This window comes from Eubalaena glacialis, chromosome 4 (genome assembly GCF_028564815.1).
Source record: "Eubalaena glacialis isolate mEubGla1 chromosome 4, mEubGla1.1.hap2.+ XY, whole genome shotgun sequence".
NCBI classification, from domain to species: domain Eukaryota; kingdom Metazoa; phylum Chordata; class Mammalia; order Artiodactyla; family Balaenidae; genus Eubalaena; species Eubalaena glacialis.
Window position 1 is genome coordinate 86,030,035 of NC_083719.1, and position 16,438 is coordinate 86,046,472.

Sequence of the window (16,438 nt, forward strand, 5' to 3'; positions counted from 1 at the left end):
GTGTACAATATAACTTAGTTACTGGACAATGATATTACAAAATAAGAAAATTATAGGCTAACCTTTCACATAAACATAGATGTAAAATTTCAAAACAAAATATTAACAAATCAAATCTATCTTTAGCTATCCACCCACCTATCATCTATCTATCTACTTAACTAAAATAAATATATCTCAACATAATTTGCTTCCCAGAAACACAATAAAGAAACATCAAGCAATGTAATTCACCATATTAATAAGGTAGAAAAACATACATATGGTATCTATTGAAAAGTGTATATGCAGTTGCAAAAATATCATTTCATATAATTGACAAACATTCAAAGATGCTAAGATAATTTGGAAGATTTATCTTAATCTCATAAAGAATGTTCACTTAAAAAACAAACAAAAACAAGAGCAAAAACAGATTCAGTAAAGAATAAGTAAGTACTGAAATCTTTCTTTCTGAAATCCAGAATAAAAAAGGTATACTCAATAAAACACACCAAGACTGTGTTGGATATATTGTCAGTAAAACAAGGCAAGAAAAAAATAATAATTTGCTGTTTATAAATGACAATTTTGTAAATAAAAAAGCTTGGTGTATACAAATATTTATATGCATGCTTATCTATATACTTATCTTGTTAGCTATCTAGATATATTTACACATCTATATAACTACAAAAGTTTTGGATATAAAATATAAAATGATACCATTTAATAACATACAAAAATAAAATATCAAGCTAAGAAAACATGATGTACAAAACAATGTTTTATAGTTATTCTAAGTTAAGAAGTATTAAAAAGAGAACTAGATAAATGGAGGGATAGGGAATGTTAATGGATTGAAAGACTCAATATTATAAAGATATTAATTCTTTATAGAGTTGTCTCATTATAATCAAAATAACATGTTGTTTATAAGAAAGATTCTGACAAGCTGGTTTTAAAGATATGGCAATTCTAAAAATGCTGGGTTTTAGAATACGTTCAAACTTAAGTTGTTAGCAACTTAAAATAGAGTGCTATAAAGTAAGTTGTTTTATGAAAGCCTCTTATTAACCACAAAGCAAAAATCTAGAGAGGACACACAAAAGATGGAGTCTATGAATGCCAATTAAGAAAATAATCAAATCACAAAGAAAGAGAAAAAAGAAACAGAGGAATTATAAAACAACACAAAACAACAAAATGGCAATAGTAACATACCTATCAATTCTCCAATCAAAAGACTAGACTCATCTGTTTGCTGCCTACAAGAAATTCACTTCAGATATAAGGACAAACACAGACTGACAGTGAAGGGATAGAAAAGGGTATTCCATACAAATAGAAACCAAAAGAAAGTTGGGGTAGATATACCAGACAAAATAAAATTTAAGACAAAGACTCTCCTAGGAGACAAAGATCATCACATAATGATAAAGGGGTCAATCAAACAAGAGAATATAACATTGTTTAAGTATTAATGCACTCAGTATAGAAATACCTAAACATACAAAGTATGAACATACGTAAAGGATGAAATAGACAGAATACAATAATAGTAGGGGGCTTTTATTTCCCATTAACATCAGTGGATAGAGGACCTATACAGAAAATCAGTAAGGAAACATTGACTTTAAACAACGTGGTAGTACAGGTGGATTTAACAGAAATATATATAACATTCTACCAAAATGCAACAGAATACATATTCTACTCAAGCACATATGGAGTATTCCCAGGACTGATCATATGTTAGGTCAGAAAAGAAGTCTTAATAAACTGAAGAAGATGAAATCATATCAAGCATTTTTTTGACCACCCACTGTATAAAATAAATAAATTAAAGATAACTGGAAAATTCACAAATATATGGAGATTGAACTGCATGCTATCATACACACAATGGCTCAAAGAAACCAAAAGAGAAATACAAAATTACCTTGAGACAAATGAAAATGGAAATACAACCTACCTAAACTTATGGGATGTAGCAAGAGCAGTTCGAAGAGGAAAGTTCATACGGATAAATGTCTGCACCAAGAAACAAAGATCTAAAATAAACAACCTAACTTTACATATCAAGGAAATAGAGAAAGAACAACAAATGAACTCTAAAATTAGTAGAAGTAAGTAAAATATGAAGATCAGAATGGAATCAATGAAATACAGACTAAAACGTTAATAGAAAAGATCAATGAAACTAAGATCTGGTTCTTTAAAAAATAAACAAAGTTAACAAACCTTAGGTAGATACACCAAAAAAAAAGAGAGGACTCAAATAAACAAATCAGAAATGAAAGAGGAGATGTTACAACTGATACCACAGAAATACAAAGGAATATAAGAGACTACTATGAAAATTTATCCACCAACAAATTAGATAACCTAGAAGAAATGTATAAATTCCTAGAAACATTCGACTTACCAAAACTGAAACATGAAGAGAATATTTGAACAGACCAATCACTAGTAAGGAGGTAATCAGTAATCAAAAAACCTCCCAACAAGAACAACAACAAAAAGTCCACAACTAGATGACTTTACTGGTGAATTCTACCAAATATTCAAAGAAGAATTAATACCAATCCTTCTCAAACTCTTCCAAAAATAAATTAGGAAACACTTCCAAGCTCACTTCATGAGGTCATGATTACCCTGATGCCAAAACCAGACAAGGACAACACAAGGTAAGAAAATCACAGGCCAAAATGCTTGCTGAACATAGATGCAAAAATCCTCAACACCATATTGGCAAACTGAATTCAAAAATACATTAAAAGGATTATACACCATGATCAAGAAGAATTTATTCCATGGATGCAAGGATGGTTCAATGTCCACAAATCAATATGATATACAATGTTAACAAAATTAAGGATAAAAAAATCATATGATTATCTCAAAAGACTCAGAAAAAGCATGTGACAACATTCAACATCTGAAGTGAGTTTATTGTTGGCAGCATACAGATGGGTCTATGTATTTTGATTGAATTTAGTCCATTTACATTAAAGTTTATCAACAGGTACATAATTATTGCTATTTTTTAATCGTTTCTGGTTGCTTCATAATTTCTCTGTTCCTTTCTTCTTGCTCTCTTCCTTTGTAATATGATAGGTTACTGAAGTGTTATGCTTAGACTCCTATATCTTTCGTGCTTCTGCTATAGGTTATTGCTTTGTGATTACATGAGGAATACATAAAACAAAATAACAGTAACATGTGAAAGAATGAAACTGGACTACTATCTTACACCATACACAAAAATAACTCAAATGGATTAAAGAATTGAGTCTAAGACCTGAAATGATAAAACTCCTAGAAGAAAATACATTTCTAATAAGGGTTTAATATCCAAAATATATTAAGCCATACAAGTCAATAGCACAAAAATAATCTGAGTAAAAATGGGAAGACAAACTTAAAGGACATTTTTCCAAAGAAGTCATACAGATAGCCAACAGGTATATGAAAAAGTGCTCAACATCACTACTCATCAGGAAAATACAAATCAAAATTGCGATGAGATATCACTTCATGTCTATTAGAATGGCTGTTATCAAAAATATGAGGTAACAAGTATTGGTGAAGATATGGAGAAAAGGGAACCCTTTGCACTCTTGGTGGGAATGAACATTGGTGCAGCCACTATGAAAAACAGTATGGAAGTTCCTAAAAAAAACTAAAAGTAGAACTACCATATGATCCAGCAACTCCACTTCTGGGTTTTATCCAAAGAAAATAAAAACACTAACTTGAAAAGATATATGCACCCACATGTTCATTGCAGCATTATTTACAATTGCCAAAACATGGAAGAAACCTAAGTGTCCACTGATGGATGAATATATTAAAAAATTTGCTATCTTTATATATCCCACACACAGGAATATCATTCAGTGATTTAAATAAATCTTGTGATTTGTGATGAAAGGAACTTGGGGGCATTATGGTAAGTGAGTTAAGTCATAGAAAAAGACAAATTCTAAGTGATTCCACTTACTTGTGGAATGTACAGAACAAACAAAAAATGTTCTCACAGATACAGAGAACAGATTGATGGTTGCCGGGGTTGGCGGGTGAGGGCATGGGAGAGTGTGGGTGGGCAAAATGAATAAAAATGGTTAAAAGACAAAACTTCCAGTTATAAAATAAATGTCATGGGAATATAATGTATACCATGTGACTATAGTTAATACTGTATTAGATATTTGAAAGACCTTAGTTCTTATTACCAGAAAAAAATTTATAACTATGCATGATGATGGATGTTAAATAGATTTTTGTGATTATGTCACAATATACACAAATATTGTGTCATTTTGTTGTACACCTGAAACTAACAATGTTATGTGTCAATTATATGTCAACTTAAAAAGTATACATGGCAATGCAATAATATAGGAAAAATCTAGACAATATTGATTTTAAAAAGAGCTGGAAACTTTCACTACCTACTGATCTATTATAAAGTTACATTAATTAAGATACTGTGAATGAAAATAAAACAGAAAAATGGAATACAATAAAGAGTGCAGAAACAGTCCCACAGATGTATTTCACTGGACTTATTAAACAGTGACCCTATAGTGCTTTGCAGAACAGGTAGGCTTTATAATAAAGAGTTCTGCGAAAATTTGGTATCCATATGGGAAACTTTGCCTTTATTTCGTACTACACAAAAATGAATTCCAGATGAAGTGATATGCATTTCAAAAGTAAAACAATACATCTTCTACATGAAAACATAGAAGAGTATCTTTACAATCTTGGAAAGCAAGAGATTTCTTCAACAGGTCACAAAAATTATGAAGTATAAAAAAGATTAGATGGCAAGGTCTTCTAGTAATCTGCTCAAGGCAGATATTCCCAGCATGATCTTATTGCCTTCTAATCATGTTTTCCACCCAGTTATGCCAAATGAAACCATCAATAAACCAGTTGTCCTTTGGGGTTACCAGGGGAGTTTTGGACTTGAAGTAGCACATCATCAACTCCACTACCCTTATCTTAGCTAAGAGTTAAATCCATGCATCCAAATATCCCCAGAAATAAGGGTGGAGAATTCCAAATCCAGCTGTAAATTACTTCCATAAGTCTACCATTGATTCTTGGTCAAACCTATTAAATTATAAATTGCAGTATGTTTCCTTCTCTTCCATTTTTTGCACTATTTAAAGGACATGAAACCAAAAAAAAAAAAAAACCTGCCAAAATATTATTTGCATCATTAAATTATGTTTGCTGTTTTTAAAAAAATAGCTTTAATTTCACCAAATATTCCAGCACAAACTTCATAATTATGCCCAAACAATAAATCTTTTGATTCCTTTTATTCCTAAATTTGAACTTTAAGAAAGGCATCAATAGACTTTTTCCTCAACTACAGCCATAGCAACATGGGAAGTTCCCTAAGGACAACAAATAGAATTTTAAAAAAATGCTTGACTTGGTCTATGGGTACATGAACAAGCACCAAGCACAGCTTTGGCACAGCAGTTCTAATCAAGTGCAGCCCTTTAAAAAAAACCAAACAAACAAACAAACAAAAAAACAGCGTTAAGGGGAAATCCCCCCGTTGGTAAGCCTCAGGTGGTACACTTGATCAACCCCTTTCAGCTGAGGAAAAAGTGGTGTGAGATAAGGATATATCATACCTTTGGGCAGTGGCAAATGGTATCAAACAGAGATAAAGATTTGAATATCAGAAACAATGATTTATAGGGAAGAGCAATGAAGATGGACCCTATGGAGTGTTGGCATGCTATAAGAAATGGCCTTTTTTTTCTCTTTTCTGTTACTTCTTCATAAACTAGACTCCTAAACTTAGAGAGTTTATCATATGCTATTCTGATATTTAAGTTTTGGCAGATACAATCTATAGTAGTTTGAATGGTGGCCCCCCAAAAGAAATGCCCACATCCTCATCCCTAAAACCCGTTAATATTACCTTATTTGTAAAAAGGGTCTTTGCAGATAAAATTTCGCTAAGGATCTTGAGATGAAATCTTCCTGGATGAACCCTAAACTCAATTAAAAGTACCCTTTTAAGAGACGGGCAAGGAAAAGCCTCAGACAGAAGAGAAGGTCCTGTGAAGACAGTGGCAGAGATTGGATTAATGCAGCCACAAACTAATGGATGTGACAGCCACCAAAATTTGAATGAGGCAAGGAATGGGATCTCCTCTTGAACTTTGAGAAGTATCATGGCCCTGATGACACCTTGATTTCTGACCTCCAAAACTGGGAGGAAAAAATAAATCTTTGTTTTAAGCCACTCAGTTTTTTGATAATTTATTATAGCAGCCACAGGAAACAAATACAGTATTATTAGTTAATTTTTTAATTATGATGAAAGGAAATTTTTTCTAAAATTTAAATAAATATAAACAAATTTAGAATTTAACTGATCAAAGTACTGTGAGTTCTGATGGTATCTTTTCATTTAATATAATATAGTTATGCTTTATGAACCCTTTTCAAAAGAAGTTACATTTTTCCTCCCTCTTTTCCTTGAATTAATTCTAAAAGGTTTAAATACCAGGCAATTTCTTGGAGAAAATTTACTGTAAAAACTTCAATGTATCTGGTCAGAATTAATAGGAGTGTCAAATAGAAGAGAAAGATAACATCCATTACAAATTTGGTCCCCAATAAATGTTGTTGAACCATAATTTGTGTATATTTTCACTGTGACAGTGAGTTTTTATAGCACTGTCTAGAGTATTAAATAAGTCCATGATTCACTTGTTCACTAAACCATTGTTCATATGCCAAAAAAAGATGAGAAGTAGCCAAAACAGATGGCAGCTATAATAGCTCCTCTGCTTAAAATAAATTATATACAGGGAAAGAGCACTTTATTGTATATTCCCGCAATTCAGACCAACAGGATAGGCACATTTGGAAAGCACTTTTGGTGAGGTCATTTAAGTGTAGAATTGAAAATATTATGATGTCTTGGAGAGCTGAGAGATACTTATATTTTCTCAGTTACATAATAGTGATTCTAAATTATTGCTCATTAACCCTGTGTTGCAATAACTATGAATTACAAAGGAATGGTTGTTCTTTTTAAAATAAATAAGGAGATACTGTTATGAGCAAGGACCAATGTACATCAAATAATGCATTTCAATATGCATATGAACGTCATATAAGTAAATATTCTCTGTAAGGTCTTTGCTAAAATTCTATCCAAGCTTCTGGATTCCTTCTTTATCTTTGGGTGATAGCATTTGCTCTGACTTTTCCTCAAAATGTACTCCTAAATTTTTCTTTCATACCAAGGAAAATACATCAATGATAGCTTAAACTATTCTATGCCATTGGCTATACTAGTTAAATATTTTACTTATTAGGAATTGATTAAATAATTAGGAAGTTGGAAAGGATCTTCAGAACATTTAAGGGTCTCCATAAAACAGCAGTGCACTCACACTGCCCTCTGGGTAACTGGATAACAGGGCATCTCTTCCTTTTATGATTATGATTCAAATTTAACATTTGGCTTTACAATTCCTTTCTTGGCAATTGGCCTATGAATAGTCAATCTGAGTAATCAAGTGGATAAGTACTCTTAAGTTCGTATATTTAGTTTCCTCAAAAGGAGTTTCAATACTACTTCATGATGGTAATAGTGGTAAAAATTGCTTCATTCTGGAAGGATTATATTGAGTTAGAAATGTTCTATATATCAGAAAAATACTTGTTTCTTAGAGGATATAGAAAAAAATATATCATCCTTAGTTTGTTTACATGTGCAGTTATGAGAAAATCTTAAGACTGTCCAAGATAATTACCATAATTCAGTATTGCTAACACAATATTTTACAAGGATAATAAAATGAGTTTTTCTGTGTTTGACACAAATGCACATTTAATATCATTAGCTATGGAAGATTTTTAAAAGTGTTTCAGCAAAGCCTAAAGCTATATTCTAAGCATGTTAAAAGATATGAATTATAAAGTAAGGCATATTACAGGTGTGAAATAGTGTTCTTTACTCATTTAGTTATTTTTATGGAACTAAATGGACAATCTACTATAGTATGCTTTTTTTAACCAAATATTAAGCTAGATATGATAGTAAGCTAGACATGAGAGTTCATTAATTCTTTCAGGAATTTATGACACCATTAGAGTCCTGTCAGACACTACAGTAATGTGAACAATGATCAACAACAAAAGGACATGTGATAAATCTTTCATAGTCAAATATTTATGAGTCAAAGACATTCTAATGATTAGATTTTACTAATTAGGGTGTACACAATTCTTTAAAAGACATTGAGGTTTAGCAAATTTGATTTCAAGTAGAGTAGAATTCAGCTTCATTTGCCTCCTGCACACCAGGGGTTGTTTCCTGGACAGACAGCATTTTCCTGCCAACTTCTAGGCCCACCAGTGTCCTGACACTGAGATGATCCAAAGTTTAGATACTTGAAAAGAATTTGATGGGTGGGATCTTTATATTAAAGAGATTATGCCACGCACCTGTGGTCAATTAATCTATGACAAAGGAGGCAAGACCATATTACACAATGGAGAAAAGACAGTCTATTCAGTAAGTGGTGCTGGGAAAACTAGATAGCTACCCTTAAAAGAATGAAATTGGAACACTCACTAACACCATATACAAAAAAATAAACTCAAAATGGATTAAAGGCCTAAATATAAGACCAGATACTATAAGACTCTTAGAGGAAAACATAGGCAGAACATTCTCTGACATAAATAGCAGCAAGATCTTTTTTGATCCACCTCCTTGAGTGATGAAAATAACAAAAATAAACAAATGCTACCTAGTTAAACTTAAAAGCTTTTGCACAGCAAGGGAAACCATAAACAAAACAAAAAGCCCACAGAATGGGAGAAAATATTTGCAACCGAAGCAACTGACAAGGGATTAATCTCCAAAATATACAAACAGCTCATGCAGCTCAGTATCAAAAAAACAAACAATCCAATTGAAAAATGGGCAGAAGATCTAAATAGATACTTCTCCAAAGAAGACATACAGATGGCCAGGAGGCACATGAAAAATGCTCAACATCACTAATTATCAGAGAAATGCTAATCAAAACTACAGTGAGGTATCACCTCACACCAGTCAGAATGGCCATTATCAAAAAAAACCTACAAACAATAAATGCTGGAGAGGATGTGGAGAAAAGGGAACCCTCCTACGCTGTTGGTGGGAATGTAAATTGGTACAGCCACTATGGAGAACAGTATGGAGGTTCCTTAAAAAACTAAAAATAGAGCTACCATATGATCCAGCAATCCCACTCCTGGGCATATATCTAAAAAACATGAAAACTCTAATTTGAAAAGATACATGCATACCGAAGTTCATTGCAGCACTATTAAAAATAACAAAGACATGGAAACATCTTGTGTCCATCGACAGAGGAATGGATAAAGAAGAAAAGAAGATGGGGTGTATATATATATATATATATATTATACACATATATAATATATATATATATGTACACACAATGGACTATTACTCCATTATAAAAAGAATGAAATAATGCCTTTTGCAGCAACATGGATGTACCTAGAGATTGTCATACTGAATGAGGTAAGTCGGACAGAGAAGGACAAATATTATATGATATTGCTTATATGTAGAATCTAAAAAAAGGGTACAAATGAACTTATTTATGAAACAGAAATAGAGTCACAGATGAAGAAAACAATCTTATGGTTACCAGGGGGGCAAGGGGAGGAGGAATATATTGGGGGATTGGGGATCGACATATATACACTACTATATATATAAAATAGATAACTAATAAGGACCTACTGTATAGCACAAGGAACTCTACTCAATACTCTGTAATGACCTATATGGGAAAAAAATCTAAAAAAGACTGGATATATGTTTACGTATAACTGATTCACTTTGCTGTTTAGCAGAAAGTAACACAAAACTGTAAATAAACTATACTCCAATAAAAATTAAAATATCTAAAAACAAATTAAGAGATTATGATGGATCATGGCTTTGAGTGCCATATTTAATTCTTTGGAAAATATTCATCTACTTCTAGGTTCTTAAGAATGGAAAATTGCTTTTCTTTCCTGCAAAGTAACATTAATTGCTACTCTCCTTCCTATGCTTATATAGATATCCATGTTGCCCAAATCCATTTATTAATTTTGTAACACCAGTCACTTTCTGAAATGTGTTAGAAAATTAACAAACAAAACTTCAAAATTGAATTTTCCAAGGAAAATATGGTGGTAAGGAATTACAGAATTTTTAAAAATATTACCTGTTAATTCTAGAAAAATAATTTTCAACCTTGGCTATGTATTAAGCTTAACCTATAATCTTTACAAGATCTTGGTTTTTAAACATATAGATATTTTTATTATCTGTATTTTAGAATACAGATAATAAAAATGATAATAAAATCATTTTTCAAATGATTTATGAAAGTCATATGTTAACTCTTTTGCAACACTTTTTTGAGTCACATTTTGCCTCTAAATTTCATGTGTTAATTCAGTTGAAGTTTATTTTTATTCTTGAATATTTTTTTGTGTGTAAATATATGACAGTATAACCATCCATTGTCTGTTGAATACATTTTTGGATTGATCTCTGTTCCAGTGTTTTGTTATTACAAGTTATGTTTCTGAGCACATTTTTGTACACATCCCTGGTATATATATCTGAAAGTTGGATAACTGACAGTTTGTGCGTGTTCAACCCGATAATGTGAGAATGTACATTAAAAGAGGCTGTTTAACAGTTGAACTTCCTATAGTAATTGTTTCTCGTGCTCTAATTCCTCAACAACACTCACAATGATCAAACATTTTATCTATTTTTGCAATTCTAGTGGGTATAATATAGTAATTCTCTACAGTCTTAATTTTCATTCCCTGATGAGTTATGAAAGTGTACTTCTCTCCATATGCTTAAATGTATTTACTACTGTTCATGTTTAGTGGCAAATTTGGGAGTGTATGTTTTGCTAACGTGCCTCACAGACATTATATTGTCTCTAAACTAAAATAAAATAGATGGTGGAAAATGTATGTGTCTTGTTTTCCTTTACTGAATTATTGAGGTATAATTTATACAATTAAATGCATCCACTATTATTATAATTTGATGAGTTTGATTATATGTATACTTTTGTGTAACTACCAATATAATTAAAACCATTTTAATAAGCCTAAGAAAGCTCCCTTGTGACCTTTCCAATTAAATCCTTGCCCATCACAGGTTACAAGCACCAACATAGACCATATGCTGTGACATAACACAAATTTCAATTATGCAGAGTATATGTCCTAACCATATGAAATTAAATTAGAAATAAATATAAAGGTATCAGAAAAATCCACAAATATTTGAAAATTGAGTAACAAACCTAATATCTTATGGACAAATAGAAATTATCAGAAATATAGGGCTTCCCTGGTGGCGCAGTGGTTGATAATCCGCCTGCCAATGCAGGGGACACGGGTTCGTGCCCCGGTCCGGGAGGATCCCACATGCCACGGAGCAGCTAGGCCCGTGAGCCACAACTACCGAGCCTGCGTGTCTGGAGCCTGTGCTCCGCAATGGAAGAGGCCGCGACAGTGAGGGGCCTGCGCACCGCGATGAAGAGTGGCCCCCGCTCGCCGCAACTGGAGAAAGCCCTCGCACAGAAACGAAGACCCAACACAGCCAAAAATAAATAAATAAATAAATAAATTTATTAAAGAAAAAAAAAAAAGAAATATAAAATACTTTGAAGCATATGTCCTTGAAAAGGTGTGTATCCTGTTTTGTTGTTGTTGGGGGCATTGATCTACAAGTGTCAAATAGGGTAAGTTGGTCACTAATGTTGTAGTCTTCCTAACCCATCATGATTTTCTATGTACTGTTCAATTTCTAGGAGAGAAGTGTTTTCTCTTTCTTCTTTTCTGTCAAATTTTCTGTCATGTGTTATAAAACTGTTGGTTGATTCACAGATATTTAAAACAGTTATGTCTTCTTGATGAATCAAATCCAATTATCATAAACTTTCCCTAGTAACATTCCTTGTTCTGAAGTCCAGTTTGTATGATATTATAGTTGTTAAAGCTTTCATATGCTTAATGCTTTCAGGGTGCATATATTTATTTCCTTCTATATTAAACTATCTATACATGTAATTTATTTTTTTAATTAATTTTTTTTAACATCTTTATTGAAGTATAATTGCTTTACAATGGTGTGTTAGTTTCTGCTTTATAACAAAGTGAATCAGTTATACATATACATATGTTCCCATATCTCTTCCCTCTTGAATCTCCCTCCCTCCCCCCCTCCCTATCCCACCCCTCTAGGTGGTCACAAAGCACCGAGCTGATCTCCCTGTGCTATGCGGCTGCTTCCCACTAGCTATCTATTTTACATTTGGTAGTGTATATATGTCCATGACACTCTCTCACCCTGTCACATCTCACCCCTCCCCCTCCCCATATCCTCAAGTCCATTCTCTAGTAGGTCTGTGTCTTTATTCCCGTCTTGCCACTAGGTTCTTCATGACTTTTTTTTTTTTTCCCTTACATTCCATATATATGTGTTAGCATACTATATTTCTTTTTCTCTTTCTGACTTACTTCACTCTGTATGACAGACTCTAACTCCATCCACCTCATTACAAATACCTCCATTTCATTTCTTTTTATGGCTGAGTAATATTCCATTGTATATATGTGCCACATATTCTTTATCCATTCATCCGATGATGGACACCTAGGTTGCTTCCATGTCCTGGCTATTGTAAACAGAGCTGCAATGAATATTTTGGTACATGACTCTTTCTGAATTATGGTTTTCTCAGGGTATATTCCCAGTAGTGGGATTGCTGGGTCATATGGTAGTTCTATTTGTAGTTTTTTAAGGAACCTCCATACTGTTCTCCATAGTGGCTGTATCAATTTACATTCCCACCAACAGTGCAAGAGGGTTCCCTTTTCTCCACACCCTCTCCAGCATTTATTGTTTCTAGATTTTTTGATGATGGCCATTCTGACCGGTGTGAGATGATACCTCATTGTAGTTTTGATTTGCATTTCTCTAATGATTAATGATGTTGAGCATTCTTTCATGTGTCTGTTGGCAATCTGTATATCTTCTTTGGAGAAATGTCTATTTAGGTCTTCTGCCCATTTTTGGATTGGGTTGTTTTTTTGTTATTGAGCTGCATGAGCTGCTTGTAAATCTTGGAGATTAATCCTTTGTCAGTTGCTTCATTTGCAAATATTTTCTCCCATTCTGAGGGTTGTCTTTTGGTCTTGTTTATGGTTTCCTTTCTGGGCAAAAGCTTTTAAGTTTCATTAGGTCCCATTTGTTTATTTGTGTTTTTATTTCCATTTCTCTAGGACCTGGGTCAAAAAGGATCTTGCTGTGATTTATGTCATAGAGTGTTCTGCCTATGTTTTCCTCTAAGAGTTTGATAGTGTCTGGCCTTACACTTAGGTTTTTAACCCATTTTGAGTTTATTTTTGTGTATGGTGTCAGGGAGTGTTCTAATTTCATACTTTTACATGTACCTGTCCAATTTTCCCAGCACCACTTATTGAAGAGGCTGTCTTTTCTCCACTGTATATGCTTGCCTCCTTTATCAAAGATAAGGTGACCATATGTGCGTGGGCTTATCTCTGGGCTTTCTATCCTGTTCCATTGATCTATATTTCTGTTTTTGTGCCAGTACAAAACTGTCTTGATTACTGTAGCTTTGTAATATAGTCTGAAGTCAGGGAGCCTGATTCCTCCAGCTCCATTTTTCGTTCTCAAGATTGCTTTGGCTATTCGGGGTCTTTTGTGTTTCCATACAAATTGGGAATTTTTTTGTTCTAGTTCTGTGAAAAATGCCAGTGGTAGTTTGATAGGGATTGCATTGAATCTGTAGATTGCTTTGGGTAGCAGAGTCATTTTTACAATGTTGATTCTTCCAATCCAAGAACATGGTATATCTCTCCATCTATTTGTATCATCTTTAATTTCCTTCATCAGTGTCCTATAATTTTCTGCATACAGGTCTTTTGTCTCCTTAGGTAGGTTTATTCCTAGATATTTTATTCTTTTTGTTGCAATGGTAAATGGGAGTGTTTTCTTAATTTAATTTTTTTTTTGTTTTTGAGGACCACAAACAGTCCTGGCTTCCTTTTTATGAGTATGACAATCTTTGTCTTTTACTTGGAAGGTTAATGGTTAATTGGATCATTTGTAATTAATACAAGTTTGGACTTGATAGGATTTAAGCCTATTATATTGCTGTATGCTTTCTATTTTTCCTTTGTTCTCTTAATTTTTTTGAATAAGTAAACTGTTATCATTACTTATTTTTTGTGATCAGTTTTATAATGCATTTTTAACATAAAATTCTTCTGACATATATTACTTTACACATAATATTAGAAACTTACAATAGTGTTCTATGTACTTACCTTTACAGTATTGTCCAGATTTGATTTACTACACGTTAGAAATCTCACAGTATATCATTAATATTTTTTCTTTTGACAGTCAATTAGGTTTTATGAAATTAAACAATAGAAATATATAATTTACATTTACCATATATTTATGATCCCTATCAGTCTTCATTTTATCTCTTCAAGTACCCTAATCTCTACCTGCAACTCTGCTGGGTGTCTCTGTTTCACATTCATTTTTTTAAAATTAATTTATTTATTATTTATGTTTGGCTGCACTGGGTCTTCATTGCTGCGTGTGGGCTTCCTCTACTTGTGGAGAGCGGGGCCTACTCTTCATTGCAGTGTGCAGGCTTCTCATTGCAGTGGCTTCTCTTGTTGTGGAGCATGGGATCTAGACCTGTGGGCTTCAGTAGTTGTGGCACGCAGGCTCAGTAGTTGTGGCTCACAGGCTCCACAGCACAGGCTCAGTAGTTGTGGCGCACAGGTTTAGTTGCTCTGTGGCATGTGGGATCTTCCAGGACCAGGGATCGAACCCATGTCCCCTGCATTGGCAGGCGGATTCTTAATCACTGCACCACCAGGGAAGTCCCTCACATTCATTTTTGAAAAATACCTTTTCTGGATATAGAATTTTAACTTCATGCCCTCCCTTCCACCCACAACACCTTAATACTTTAAAGAAGTTATTGTCTTTACGCTTGCATAGTTTCAGAGAAATCAGCTGTTTTTGCCTATCTGTGTCCCTCATTGTTGCACTTTTAAGATTTTCTTTGTCACATGTTTAAACCAGTTTGATTATGGTGTATCTTAGTTTCATCTTTTTCCTTCTTTTGAGTAGCTCCTATAATATTCTTGAATTTTTACTATTTTAACTTGTAATCAAACATTGAAAACATTTTGTCACTATTTATTCAAATATTTTTCTATAGTTCCTTCCTCTGGGACTCTGATTACACACAGTAGACAGCTTGAATTGTTCTGTGTGCAGTGAGTTTGTTAAAGATTTTTTTCTCTCAGGGCTTTCATTAGGAAAGATTCTATTATTACAGATTCATTTTAGAAATATTTGTTACTGTAGTACAAAATCTGTTAATCCTATCCAGTGAATTTATAATTTAATATATTTAAACTAATAGCTTGAGATTTCAGTTGGTTATATCTTATACCTTAATTTTCTGTCTTATGTTTAATCTTTCCTTCAAATAATTGAATATTTTATAGTTTCTATTTTAAGGTCCTTGTCTGATAATTCTATAACTTCTGTCATTTCTGGATCTGCTTTTATTAATTGATTTTTGCCTTTTTTAGGTCACATATTCCTGCTCCTTGGAAAATCTAGTAATTTTTATTATGTGCTAGACAATGTGATACCAGACATTATGAATATTGTGTTGTTCATTGTCTCTATTTTGCTGTTCTTCTTTAAAGATTATTGGACTTCGTTCCAGCAAGAAGTTGAGTTGGTCCCTACAAGTCCTTATTCCATCATTTCATTAATAATTCAAATTTTCAACTAAGGCATGACCCCTCTGAAACCTCCACTGAATACCTAATGTGTTCAACAAGGACTTTTCACTCTAGATAGTCAGAATTTACTAGCTACCTGATGTGTGTGAGTTTTGGAAATGGCTCACCTAAAAATCTGCCAGCCTTATAAGGTCTGTACTGTGGAGTTTCACCATAAGCATGACTAACCTAGTACTCAGGAAAGATTCAAACAACTGCTATATAGAATCCTTGGGATTTCTTCTTCTGCATAACTCCTACCTCTCATGAGAAATGACCCAAAACTTCCAGCTTCCTCAGCCTTCACCATCTCCAAAATCCAATTTCCCTAAACCAGCCAGACTTTCAGCCTTATTATTTCTTTTACTCCTTCTTATCATAGTCACAAATTATCTCTATGCAAAATTCCAGGGTTATTGTAGGGTACATCTTGTTTGTTTCACTTCTGACAGGGATCACAGTTCTTCAGTGCTCAGTTTGAAAACTGTTGTTTTCTTTTACCCAAGTTTTA